The following is a 15,784-nucleotide window of genomic DNA, read 5'->3' as shown; positions in this document are numbered from 1 at the left end:
ATTGTGATGTCATGGTTCATGGAGCATTGTGATGATAAGATCATGTAGCATTGTCATGACAGGGATCATGGAATATTGTGATGACAGGGGGGAGAGAGCATTTTGATGAGAAGTGCATGGAGCATTGTGATGACAAAGTTTTTGGAGCACTGTAACGACAAGGATGTGGAGCATTGTGATGACAAGCGCATGGCGCATTGTGATGACATGGGTTATGGAGCATTGTGCTGACAAGTGCATGGAGCATTGTGATGACAAGGGTCATGTAGCATTGTGCTGACAAAGGCATGGAGCATGGTGATGACAAGGATCACAGAGCATTGTGATGAAAATTTCACGGAGCATTGTGGTGAAAATGGTCACAGAGACTTGTGTGATGAGGACATGGACCATTGTGCTGACAAATGTCATGAATCCTTGTGATGACTGGAATCACAGAGCATTGAGATGACAGGGGTCTTGGAGCACTGTGATGACAAGGACATGGAGCATTGTGATGAGAAGGCCATGGAGCATTCTGATGACATGCATCATGGAGCTTTGTGATTAAGGTCATGGAGCATTGTGATTACACGGGTCTTGGAGCATTGTGATGAAAATGGTATGGATCATTGTGATGAAAAAGGCATGGAGCCTTGTCATGACAGGGTTCAAGGAGCATACTGATGAAAAGTGTCAGGGAGCATTGTGATGACAAGTGCATTGAGCATTGTGATGACAAAGTTCATGGAACACTGTGATGAGAAGTCCATGGATAATTGTGATGATGAGTGACATGGTGCATTGTGATGACAATGGTTATGGAACATTGTGATCACAAGGGTTCTTAGCATTTTGATGACAGAGGTCATGGAGCATATTGATTTCATTTTTATGACAATAGCATGAAACATGATGACGATGGACATGGTGCATTGTGATGACAGGGTCATGGGGCAATTTGCTGAAAAGTGTCATGGAATATTTTGATGACAGTGGTTATGGAACATTGTGATTTCAGGGTTCTTGGAGCATTGTGATGAAAAGGGTGATGGAGAATTTTGATGACAGAGGATATGGAACATTTTGATGTCAGGGGTCATGGAGCATTGTGATGATAAGGGCATGTAGCATTGTGATGACAGAGGTCATGGAAAATTGTGATGACAGTGGTGAGGGAGTATTGTGATGACTAGTGATGGAACATTGTGATATCAGTGCTGAGAGAGCATTTTGATGAGAAGTGCATGGAGAATTGTGATAACAATGTTTATGGAGCATTGTGATGACAAGATTTATGGAGCATTGTGATGACAAGGCTGTGGAGAATTGTGAGGACAAGTGCATGGCACATTTTGATGATATACATCATGGAGCATTGAGCTGAGAACCGAATGGAGCCTTGTGCTGAGAAAGGCATGGAACATTGTGATGACAACGATCACAGAACATTGTGATGAAAAATTCATGGAGCATTGTGGTGACAATGGTCACAGAGCCTTGTGATGACGAGGGCATGGACCATTGTGATGAAAAAGGTCATGAAGCATTGTGATGACTGGAGTCACGGAGCATTGTAATGACAAGGGTATGGAGCATTTTGATGACAGGGGCATGGTGCATTGTTCTGACAAGTTTCATGGTTTATTGTGATGACAGTGGGCATGTCACATTCTGATGACAAGGTCATGGAGCATTGTGATGAGAAGATCATGGAGTACTGTGAAGACAGGTGTCAGGGAGCATTGTGATGACATATGTCATGATCCATTTTCATGACAATGGCATGGAGCATTGTGATGCCAAGTGTCATGGAGGAATGTGATGACAAAGTTAATTGAGCATTGTTATGACAGGGGTTTGGAGCATTGTGAGAATAAGGGTCATGGAGCATTTTGATGACAAGGGCATGGAGGATTGTGATGACAAGGGCCATTGAGAATTCTGATGACAAGTTCGTGAAGCATTGTGATGAAAAGTACATGGAGCTTGCTATGACAGGGTTCTTTGAGCATTGCGATGACAAGAGCATGGAGAATTGTGATGACAAGAGCATGTAACATTGTGATGAGAAGTGTCATGGAGCATTGTGATGGAAAGACCGTGGAGCATTGTGATGAGAAGATCATGGATATTTGTGATGACGAGTGTCATGGAGCACTGTAATGACAAGGGGCATGGAGCATTGTGATGACAGGTGTCATGGAGCATTGTGATGATAGGGATCATGGAGCATTGTGATGACTAGGGTCTTGGAGCATTCTGATGACAAGCTTGTGGAGTATTGTGATGACAATGACATGGAGCATTGTGAGAAAAAGGGCATGGAGCATTGTGATGAAAAAGGCATAGAGCCTTTTCGTGACAGGGTTCAAGGAGCATTCTGAGGAAATGTGTTAGGGAGCATTGTGATGACAGGTGTATTGAGCATTGTGATGACAAAGTTCATGGAGAATTGTGATTACAAGGGCATGGAGTATTGTGATGGCAGGCATCATGGAGCGTTGTGATGACAAGTGTTATGGAAAATGGTGATCACAAGTATTTGGAGCATTGTGATGACAGAGGTCATGGATCATTTTGATTTGAAGAATCATGGAGCACTGTGATAACAAGGGCATGAAGCAATGTGATCCCAAGGTTCATGGAGGATTGTGATGACACTGGTAATGGAGAATTGTGAGGACAAGTGCATGGAGCATTGTGATGACAAGGTCATGTAGCATTTTGCTGACAAAGGCATGGAGCACCGTGATGACAAGTATCATGGAGCTCTGTGACGACAAGCGTCAAGGACCATTGTGATTACAGGGGTCATGGAGCATGGGGATGACAAGCTCATGGAATATTCTGATGACAAGTGGCATGGATCATTTTGATGACTGTGGTCATGTAGCATTGTGATGACATGGGTCATGGAGCATTGTGATGAGAAGGTCATGGAGCATTGGGCTGAAAATATTCATGGAGTACTGTGATGAGAGGGGTCATGGAGCATTGTGATGAGAAGGGAATGGAGCAATGCGATGAGAATGTCCTGGAGCATTGTGATGAGAGGGCCATGGCGCCTTGTGATGAATATTGTCATGGAGCATACTGATAAAAAGGTTCATGGAGCATTGTGATTACAGGGGTTTTGTAGCATTGTGAAGACCAGGACATGGAGCATTGTGATGAGAAGTCCATGGAGCATTCTGATGACATGTGTCACGGAGCTTTGTGATGAAAAGGACATGGAGCATTGTGATACGAGGGGTCTTGGAGGATTGTGATGAAAAGGGCATGGATCATTGTGATGAAAAATGCATGGAGCCTTGTCATGACAGGGTTCAAGGAGCATACTGACGACAAGTGTCAGGGAGCATTGTGATGACAAGTGTATTGAGCATTGTGATGACAAAGGTCATGGAGCATTTTGATGAGAAGACCATGGATAATTGTAATGACCAGCGTCATTGGGCATTGTGATGACAAGTGTTATGGAACATTGTGATCACAAGGGTTTGGAGCATTGTGATGACAGAGGTCATGGAGCATTTTGATTTCATTGTGATGACAATAGCATGAAGCATTATGATGATGGGCATGGTGCATTGTGATGACAGGGTTCATGGAGCATTGTGATGAAAAGGGGAATGGAGCATTGTGATGAGAAGGCCATGGAGCATTCTGATGACATGCATCATGGAGCTTTGTGATGACAAAGACAAGGAGCATTGTGATTAGAGGGGTCTTGGAGCATTGTGATGACAAGGGTCATGGAGGCTTGTGATGACAAGTCCCTGGAACCTTGTGATGGCATATGTCATGGAGCATTATAATGACAGGGGTAATTGAGCCTTGTGATGACAAGGGCATGGAGCATTGGTCTGAAAAGTTTCATGGATTATTTTGATGAGAGTGGGAATGGAGCATTGTGTTGACAAGGGCATGGAACACTATGATACATAGGTCATGGAGGATTGTAATGATAAGGGCATGGAGCATTGTGATGAGAAGGGCATCGAGCATTGTGATGACAAGCGTCATGGAGCTTTGTGATGACAAGGGCATGGAGCAATGTGATGAGAGGGTTCAAGGAGCATTTGATGATAACGGCATGGAGCATTGTGAAGCCAATGGTCATGGAGCTTTGTGATGACAAATGTCATGGAGCATTTTGATGACAAGGCCGTGGTGCATTGTGATGAGAAGTGCAGGGAGCATTGTGATGACAGGGTCATGTAGCAATTTGATCAAAAGGGTCACGGAACATTTTGATGAGAGGGGTTATCGAAAATTGTGATGTCAGGTGTCATGGAGCATTGTGATGAAAAGGGTCATGGAGCATTTTGTGACAGGGATTATTGAACATTCTGATGTCAGGGGGCAAGGAGCATTGTGATGACAGGGGTGAGGGAGTATTGTGATGACTAGTGATGGAACACTGTGATATCATTGGTGAGAGAGCATTTTGATGAGAAGTGCATGGAGCATTGTGATGACAAGGTTTATGGAGAATTTGATGACAAGGATGTGGAGCATTGTGATGACAAGCACATGGCGCATTGTGATGACATGTGTTATGAAGCATTGTGCTGACAAGCGCATGGAGCATTGTGATGACAAGGGTCTTTGAGCATTGTGCTGACAAACGCATGGAGCATTGTGATGACAAGGGTGACAGAGAATTGTGATGAAAAGTTCATGGAGCATTGTGGTCACAAAGGTCACAGAGCCTTCTGTGACGAGGTCATGGACCATTGTGATGACAAATGTCATGAAGCACTGCAATGACTGTAGTTACGGAGTATTGTGATTATAGGGTTCTTGGAGCATTGTGATGCCAAGGGCATGGATCATTGTGATGAGAAGGCCATGGAGCATTCTGATGACATGTGTCATGGAGCTTTGTGATGACAAGGGCAGGGAGCATTGTGATTACAGGGGTCTTGGAGCATTGTGATGAAAAGGGAATGGATCATTGTCATAAAAACGGCATGGAGCCTTTTCACGACAGTGTTCATGAAGCATACTAATGACAAGTGTCAGGGAGCATTGTGATGATAAATGTATTGAGGATTGCGGTGACAAAGATCATGGAGCATTGTGATGAGAAAACCATTCATAATAGTGATGACGAGCGTCAGGGGGCATTTTGATGACAAGTGTTATGGAACACTGTGATCACAAGGATTTGGAGCATTGTGGTGACAGATGTCATGGAGCATTTTGATTTCATTGTGATGACAATAGCATGAAGCATTAAGATGATGGGCATGGTGCATTGTGATGACAGGGTTCATGGAGCATTGAGATGAAAAGGGGCATGGAGCATTGTGATTACAGGGGTCTTGGAGCATTGTGATGACAAGGGTCATGGAGCCTTGTGATGACAAGGCCGTGGAACACTGTGATGGCAGGGGTCATGGAGCATTGTTATGACAGTTGTAATGGAGCATTGTGATGACAAGGGCATGGAGCAATGTGATGAGAGATTTCATTGAGCATTGTGATGACAATGGAATGAAGCATTGTGATGCAAAGGGTCTTGGAGCTTTGTGATGACAAAGACATGGGACATTAGGTGACCAGGGCGTGGTGCATTGAGATGAGAATTGCAAGGAGCATTGTGATGACAGGGTCATGGAGAAATTTGATGAAAAGCGTCATGGAATATTTTGATGACAGGGGTTATGGAACATTGTGATGTCATGGGTCATGAAGCATTGTGATGAAATGGGTCATGGAGCAATTTGTGACAGGGGTTATGGAACATTGTGATGTCAGGGGTCATGGTGCATTGTGAAGATAAGGGCATGTAGCACTGTGATGACAGGGGTCATGGAAAACTGTGATGACAGGGGTGAGGGAGTATTGTGATGACTAGTGATGGAACATTGTGATATATGTGTTGAGAGAGCATTTTGATGAGAAGTGCATGGAGCATTGTGATGACAAGGTTTATGGAGAGTTGTGATGAAAATTTCATGGAGCATTGTGGTGACAAATATCACAGAGCCTTGTGTGACGAGGGCATGGACCATTGTGATGAGATTGGTCATGAAGCATTGTGATGATTGGAGTCACAGGGCATTGTGATGACAGGGGTCATGGAGCACTGTGATGACAAGGGCATGGAGCAATGTGATCACAGGGACATGGAACATTGGTTTGACAAGTTTCATGGTTTATTGTGATGACAGTGAGCTTGGAGAATTGTGATGAAAAGGGCAAGGAGCATTGTGGTGACAAAGGTCACAGAGCCTTGTGTGACGAGGTCAGGCACCATTGTGATGACAAAGTCATGAAGCATTGTGATAACTGGAGTCACAGAGCATTGTGATGACAGGGGTCATGGAGCATTGTGATGACAGGGGCATGGAGCAATTTGATGACAGGGGCATGGAACAATGGTCTGACAAGTTTCATGGATTATTGTGATGACAGTGGGCATGGCACATTGTGATGACAAAGGCATGGAACATTGTGATGACAAGGTCATGGCGTATTGTGAAGACAGGTGTCAGGGAGCATTGTGATGACATATGTCATTGTCCATTGTGATGACAATGGCATGGAGCATTGTGATGCCAAGTGTCATGGAGGATTGTGATGACAAAGGTAATGGAGCATTGTGATGACATAGGCTTGGAGCATTGTGATGACGAGTGCATGGAGCATTGTGATGAAAAGGGCCATTGATAATTTTGATGACAATTCATGAAGCATTGTGATGACAACCACATGGAGCTTGCTATGACAGGGGTCATGGAGGATTGCGATTAAAAGTGCATAGAGAATTGTGATGACAAAGCATATAACACTGTGAGTAGAAGTGTCATGGAGCGTAGTGATGCCGAGGACGTGGATAATTTTGATCACCAAAGATATGGAGCATTGTGATGACCAGGGCATGCAGCATTGTGAAGGCAAGACCGTGGTGCATTGTGATGAGAAGACCATGGATAATTGTGAAGATGAGTGTCATGGAGCACTGTTATGACAAGGGGCATGGAGCATTGTGATGACAGGTGTTATGGAGAATTGTGATGACAGAGGTCATGGAGCATTGTGATGACAAGGGTCATGGAGCATTCTGATGACAAGCTTGTGGAGTATTGTGACGACAATGGCATGGAGCATTGTGATGAAAAGGGCATGGAGCATTGTGATGAAAAACGCATGGAGCCTTTTCATTACAGGGTTCAAGGAGCATTCTGAAGACAAGGGTTAGGGAGCATTGTGATGACAAGTGCATTGAGAATTGTGATGACAAAGGTCATGGAGCATTGTGATGACAAGGGCATGGTGTATTGTGATGACAGGCATCATGGAGCGTTGTGATGACAAGTGTTGTGGAACACTGTGATCACAAAGGTTTGGAGTATTGTGATGAGAGGGGTCATGGACCATTTGGATTTAAAGGAGCATGGAGCATTGTGATGCCAATGGTCATGGAGCTTTGTGATGACAAATGTCATGGAGCATTTTGATGACAAAGGCATGGAGCATTGCGATGACAAGTGTCATGGAGCACTGTGATGACAAGCGTCATGGAGCATTGTGATTACGGGGTCATGGAGCATTGGGATGACATGGGCATGGATCATTGTGATGACAAGTGTCATGGAGCATTTTGATGACAAGACTCCCGGATCATTGTGTTGTCAGGGGTCATGGAGGTTGTGATGACATTGGTCATGGAGCATTGTGATGACAGGTGTCATGGAGCAGTGTGATGAGAATGTTATGGAACACTGGGCTGAAAATGTTCATGGAGTATTGAGTTGACAAGAGTCATGGAGCATTGTGATGACAAGAGAAAGGGGCATTGTGATGACAAGGTCCTGGAGCATTGTGTTGAGAAAACCATGGAGCCTTGTGATGACATTCTCATGGAGCATTCTAATGAAAATGGGCATGGAGCATTGAGATTACAGGGGTCGTGGAGCATTCTGATGACAAGGGAATGGTGAATTGTGATGAGAAGGCCATGGAGCATTCTGAAGACATGCATCATGGAGCTTTGTGATGACAAGGGCATGGAGCATTGTGATTTCATGTGTATGGATCCTTGTGATGACAAGGCTATGGAACATTGTGATGACTGGGACATGGAGCACGGTTATGACAGGAGTAATGGAGCATTGTGATGACAAGGCCATGGGGCATTGGTCTGAAAAATTTCATGGATTATTGTGATGAGAGTGTGCCTGGAGCATTGTGATGACAAGGGCCTGGAACACTGTGGTAGATGGTTCATGGAGGACTGTAATGACAATGCCATGGAGCATTGTTATGAGAACTGCATCGAGCATTGTGATGACAAGCGTCATGGAGATTTGTGATGACAAGGTCATGGAGCAATGTGATGAGAGGCTTCATGAAGCATTGTGATGACAATGGCATGGAGCATTGTGATGCCAAGGGTCATGGAGCTTTCTGATGACAAAGGCATGGTGCATTTTGATGGCAAGTGTCACAGAGCATTGTGATGAATATTTCAGGGAGCATTGTGGTGACAAAGGTCACAGAGCTTTGTGTGACAAGGGCATGGACCATTGTAATGACAAATGTCATGAAGGATTGTGATGACTGAAGTCACAGAGCACTGTGATAACAGTGGTCTTGGAGCATTGTCATGAAAAGGGAATGAATCATTGTGATGAAATAGGCATGGATCCTTGTCCTTACAGTGTTCAAGGAGCATACTGATGACAAGTGTCACGGAGCATTGTGATGACAATTGTATTGAGCATTGTGGTGACAAAGGTCATGGAGCATTGTGATGAGAAGACCTTGCATAATTGTGATGACGAGCGTCAAGGGGTATAGTGATGACAAGTTTTATGGAACATTGTGATCAGAAGGGTTTGGAGCATTGTGATGACAGAGGTCATGGAGCATTTTAATTTCATTGTGATGACGATAGCATGAATCATTATGATGATGGGCATGGTGCATTGTGATGACAGGGTTCAAGGAGCATTGAGATGAAAAGGGGCATGGAGAATGGTGATTACAGAGGTCTTGGTGCATTGTGATGACAAGGGTCATGGAGCCTTGTGATGACAAGGCCGTGGAACATTGTGATGGCAGGGGTCATGGAGCATTTTTATGACAGATGTAATAGAGCATTGTGATGACAAGGGCATGGAGCAATGTGATGAGATATTTCATTGAGCATTGTGATGACAATTGCATGGAGCATTGTGATGCCAAGGGTCATGGAGCTTTGTGATGACAAAGGTCATGGGGCATTTTGACGACAAGGGCATGGTGCATTGAGGTGAGAAGGACAGGGAGCATTGTGATGACAGGGTCTTGGAGCAATTTGATGAAAACGGTCATGGAATATTTTGTTGACAGAGGTTATGGGACATTGTGATGTCAGGGGTCATGAAGCATTGTGATGAAATGGGTCATGGAGCATTTTGTGACAGGGTTTATGGAACATTGTGATGTCAGGGCTCATGAGCATTGTGATGATAAGGGCATGTAGAACTGTGATGACCGGGGTCATGGAACACTGTGGTGACATGGGTGAGGGAGTATTGTGATGACTAGTGATGGAACATTGTGATATATATGGTGAGAGAGCACTATGATGAGAAGTGCATGGAGCATTGTGATGACAAGTGTTATGGAGCATAGCAATGATAAGGATATGGAGTATTGTAATGACAAGTGCATGACGCATTGTGATGACATGTGTCATAGAGCATTGTGCTGACAAGCACATGGAGCATTTTGATGACAAGTGTCAAGGAGCATTGTTCTGACAATGGCATGGAGCATTTTGATGACAAGGTACACAGAGCATTGTGATGAAATATTCATGGAGCATTGTGGTGAAAAAGATCACAGAGCCTTGTGTGACGAGGGCATGGACCATTGGTCTGACAAGTTTCATGGATTATTGTGATGACAGTGAGCATGGATCATTGTGATGACAAGGGCATGGAGCATTGTGTTGACAAAGGTCACAGAGCCTTGTGTGACGAGGGTATGGACCATTGTGATAACTAAGGTCATGAAGCATTGTGATGACTGGAGTCACGGAGCATTGTGATGACAGGGGTGATGGAACATTGTGATGACACGGGCTTGGAGCATTGTGGTGAGAGTGGCATGGAATATCTGTCTGACAAGTTTCCTGGATTACTGTGATGACAGTGGGCATGGCGCATTGTGATGACAAGGGCATGGAATATTGTGATGACAAGGTCATGGAACATTTTGATGACAGGGGTTATGGAACATTGTGATGTCAGGGGTCATGGAGCATTTTGGTGAAAAGTGTCATGGAGCATTCTGATGAAAAGGTGCATGGAGCATTGTGATTACAGGGGTTTGGAAGCATTGTGATGAAAAGGGCAAGGAGCATTGTGATGAGAAGGCAATGGAGCATTCTGATGACATGCGTCATGGAGGTTTGTGATGACAAAGACATGGAGCATTGTGATTACAGGGGTCTTGGAGCATTGTGATGAAAAGGGCATGGATCATTGTGATAATCAGCGTCATGGGGCATTGTGATGACAAGTGTTATGGAACATTGTGATAAGAAGGATTTGGTGCATTGTGATGACAGAGGTCATTGAGCATTTTGATTTCATTGTGATGACAATAGCATGAAATATTATCGTGATGGGCACGGTGCATTGTGATGACAGGATTCATGGAGCATTGAGATGAAAAGGGGCATGGAGCATTGTGATTACAGGGGTGTTGGATCATTGTGATGACAAGGGCATGGAGCATTGTGATGAGAAGGCCATGGAGCATTCTGATGACATGCGTCATGGAGCTTTGTGATGACAAGGGCATGGAGCATTGTGATTACAGGTGTCATGGAGCATTTTGATGACAAGGTTGATCTAGGCTTGTGATGACAAGGCCGTGGAACCTTGTGATGGCAGGGGTCATGGAGCATTGTTATGACAGGGGTAATGGAGCATTGTGATGACAAGGGCACGGAACACTGTGATACATAGATCATGGAGGACTGTAATGACAAAGGCATCGAGCATTGTAATGAGAAGGGCATCAAGCATTGTGATTACAAGCGTCATCGAGATTTGGGATGACAATTGCATGGAACAATGTGATGAGAGCGTTCATGCAGCATTGTGATGACAGTGGAATGGAGCATTGTGATGCTAAGGGTCATGGACATTTTTGATGACAAATCTCATGGAGCATTTTGATGACAAGGGCGTGGTGCATTGTGATGAGAAGGGCATGGAGCATTGTGATGACAGGGTCATGGAGCAGTTTGATGAAAAGTGTCATGGAATATTTTGATGACATGGGTTATAGAACATTGTGATACCAGGGGTCATGGAGCTTTGTGATGAAAAGTGTCATGGAGCATTTTTATTACAGGGGTTATGGGACATTGTTATGTCTGGTGTAATGGAGCATTGTGATGATAAGGGCATGTAGCATTGTGATGACAGGGGTCATGGAACATTGTGGTGACAGGGGTGAGGGTGAATTGTGATGACTAGTAATGGAACATTGTGATATCAATGGTGAGAGAGCATTTTGAGGAGAAGTGCATGGAGCATTGTGATGACAAGTTTTATGGAGCATTTTGATGACAAGGATGTGGAGCATTGTGATGACAAGTGCATGGCGCATTGTGATGACATGGGTTATGGAGCATTGTGCTGATACGCACATCGAGCATTGTGATGACAAGGGTCATGGAGCATTGTGCTGAAAAAGGCATGGAGCTTTGTGATGCCAAGGGTCACAGAGCATTGTGATAAAAATTTCATGTAGCATTGTGGTGACATGGGTTATGGAGCATTGTGCTGACACGCGCATCGAGCATTGTGATGACAAGGGTCATGGAGCATTGTGCTGACAAAGGCATGGAGCTTTGTGATGACTAGGATCACAGAGCATTGTGATTAAAAGTTCATGGCGCATTGGGGTGACAAAGGTCACAGAGCTTTGTGTGACGAGGACATGGACCATTGTGATGACAAATGTCATAAAGCAATGTGATGACTGAAGTCAGTGAGCACTGTGATAAAAGTGATCTTGGAGCATTGTCAAGAAAAGGGAATGGATCATTGTGATGAAAGCGGCATGGTTCCTTGTCATGACAGTGTTCAAGGAGCATAATGATGACAAGTGTCAGGGAGCATTGTGATGACATCTGTATTGAGCATTTTGGTGACAAAGGTCATGGAGCATTGTGATGAGAAGACCTTGCATAATTGTGATGACGAGCGTCATGGGGTATTGTGATGACAAGTGTTATGGAACATTGTGATCACAAGGGTTTGGAGCATTGTGATGACAGAGGTCATGGAGCATTTTAATTTCATTGTGATGACAATAGCATGAAATATTATGGTGATGGGCATGGTGCATTGTGATGACAGTGTTCATGGAGCATTGAGATGAAAAGGGGCATGGAGAATTGTGATTACAGAGGTCTTGGTGCATTGTGATGACAAGGGCCATGGAGCCTTGTGGTGACAAGGCCGTGGAACATTGTGATGGCAGGGGTCATGGAGCATTGTTATGACAGGTGTAATGGAGCATTGTGATGACAAGGGCATGGAGCAATGTGATGAGAGATTTAATTGAGCATTGTGATGACAATGGCATGGAGCATTGTGATGTCAAGTGTCATGGAGCTTTGTGATGACAAAGGTCATGGGGCATTTTGACGACAAGGGCATGGTGCATTGAGATGAGAAGGACAGGGAGCATTGTGATGACAGGGACATGGAGCAATTTGATGAAAAGTGTCATGGAATATTTTGATGACAGGGGTTATGGAATATTGTGATATCAGGGGTCATGGAGCATTCTGATGATAAGGGCATGTAGCACTGTGATGACAGTGGTCATGGAACATTGTGATGACAGGGGTGAGCGAGTATTGTGATGACTAGTGATGGAACATGGTGATATATGTTGTGAGAGAGCATTTTGATGAGAAGTGCATGGAGCATTGTTATGACAATTTTTATGGAGCATAGCGATTAAAAGGATGTGGAGCATTGTGATGAAAAGAGAATGGCACATTGTGATGACATGGGTCATGGAGCATTGTGATGACAAGCGCATGGAGCATTTTGATGACAAGTGTCATGGAGCATTGTGCTGACAAAGGCATGGAGAATTCTGATGACAAGGGACACAGAGCATTGTGATGAAAATTTCATGGAGCATTATGGTGACAAAAATCACAGAGCCTTGTGTGACGAAGGCATGGAACACTGTGATGAGAAATGTCATTAATCATTGTGATGACTGGAGTCACGGAGCACTGTGATGACAGGGGTCATGGAGCATTGTGAGGACAAGGGCATGTAGCAATATGATGACAGGGGCATGGAACATTGGTCTGACATGTTTCATGGATTATTGTGATGACAGTGGGCATGGAGCATTGAGATGACAAGGGCATGGAGCATTGTGGTGACAAAGGTCACAGAGCCTTGTGTGACGAGGGCATGGACCATTGTGAGGACAAAGGTCATGAAGCATTGTGATGACTGGAGTCACGGAGCATTGTGATGACAGGGGTAATGGAGCATTGTGATGACAAGGGAATGGAGCATTGTGATGACAGGGCCATGGAATATTGGTCTCACATGTTTCATGGATTATTGTGATGACAGTGGGCATGGCGCATTGTGATGACAAGGGCATGGAACATTGTGATGACAAGGTCATGGATTATTGTGAAGACAGGTGTCAGGGTGCATTGTGATGACATATGTCATTGTCCATTGTGATGACAATGGCATGGAGCATTGTGATACCAAGTGTCATGGAGGATTGTGATGACAAATGTAATGGAGCATTTTGATGACAAGAGCTTGGAACATTGCGATGACAAGGGTCAAGGAGCATTGTCATGACAAGGGCATGGAGCATTCTGATGAAAAGGTGCATGGAGCATTGAGATTACAGGGGTTTTGAAGCAATGTGATTACAAGGGCATGGAGCATTGTGATGAGAAGGCAATGGATCACTCTGATGACATGCGTCATGGAGCTTTGTGATGACAAGGACATGGAGCATTGTGATTAGAGGGGTCTTGGAGCATTGTGATGAAAAGGGAATGGATCATTGTGATGAAAAATGCATGGAGCCTTGTCAAGACAGGTTTCAAGGAGCATACTGATGACAACTGTCAGGGAGCATTGTGATGATAAGTGTATTGAGCATTGTGATGACAAAGATCATGGAGCATTGTGATGAGAAGACCATGGATAATTGTTATGACCAGCATCATGGGGCACTGAGATGACAAGTGTTATGGAACATTGTGATCAGAAGGGTTTGGTCCATTGTGATGACAGAGGTCATTGAGCATTTTGATTTCACTGTGATGACAATAGCATGAAATATTATGGTGATGGGCACGGTGCATTGTGATAACAGGGTTCTCGGAGCATTGACATGAAAAGGGGCATGGAGCATTGTGATTACAGGGGTTTTGGAGCATTGTGATGACAAGGGCATGGAGCATTGGGATGAGAAGACCATGGAGCATTCTGATGACATGCGTCATGGAGCTTTGTGATGACAATGGCATGGAGAATTGTGATTACAGGGGTCATGGAATATTGTGATGACAGGGGTGAGGGAGTATTGTGATGACTAGTGATGGAACATTGTGATATCAGTGGTGAGAAGGCATTTTGAGGAGAAGTGCATGGAGCATTGTGATGACAAGGTTTATGGAGCATTGTGATGACAAGGCCGTGGAACATTTTGATGGCAGGGGTCATGGAGCATTGTTATGACAGGTGTAATGGAGCATTGTGATGACAAGGGCATGGAGCAATGTGATGAGAGTTTCATTGAGCATTGTGATGACAAGGGTCACAGAGCATTGTGATAAATATTTCATGGAGCATTGTGGTGACAAATGTTCCAGAGCTTTGTGTGACCAGGTCATGTACCATTGTGATGACAAATGTCATGAAGTATTGTGATGACTGGAGTAACGGAGCATTGTGAAAACTTGGGTCTTGGAGCATTGTGATGAAAAGGGAATGGATCATTGAGATGAAAAAGGCATGGAACCTTGTCATGACAGTGTTCAAGGAGCATACTGATGACAAGTGTCAGCGAGCATTGTGATGCAAAGTGTATTTAGCATTGTGGTGACAAAGGTCATGGAGCATTGTGATGAGAAGACTTGCATAATTGTGATGACAAGCGTCATGGGGCATGTGATGACAAGTGATATGGAACATTGTGATCAGATGGGTTTGGAGCATTGTGATGACAGAGGACATGGAGCATTTTGATTTCATTGTGATGACAATAGCATGATCATTATGATGATGGGCATGGTGCATTGTGATGACAGTGTTCATGGAGCATTGAGATGAAAAGTGGAATGGAGAATTGTGATTACAGAGGTCTTGGAGCATTGTGATGACAACGGTCATGGAGCCTTGTGAAGACAAGGCCGTGGAACATTGTGATGGCAGGGTTCATGTATCCCTGTTATGACAGGTGTAATGGAGCACTGTGATGACAAGGGCATGGAGCAATGTGATGAGAGTTTCATTGAGCATTGTGATGACAAGGGCATGGAGCATTGTGATGCCAAGGGTCATGGAGCTTTGTGATGACAAATGTCATGGGTCATTTTGATGACAAGGGCGTGGTGCATTGTGATGAGAAGGGCAGGGAGCATTGTGATGACAGGGTCATGGAGCAATTTGAATAAAACTGTCATGGAATATTTTGATGAGAGTGGTTATGGAACATTGCGATGTCAGGGGTCATGAAGCGTTGTGATGAAATGGGTCATGGGGCATTTTGTGAC

This window comes from Hyperoodon ampullatus (assembly GCF_949752795.1).
Source record: "Hyperoodon ampullatus genome assembly, chromosome: X".
Taxonomy (NCBI): domain Eukaryota; kingdom Metazoa; phylum Chordata; class Mammalia; order Artiodactyla; family Ziphiidae; genus Hyperoodon; species Hyperoodon ampullatus.
This window is presented reverse-complemented; position numbering follows the sequence as displayed.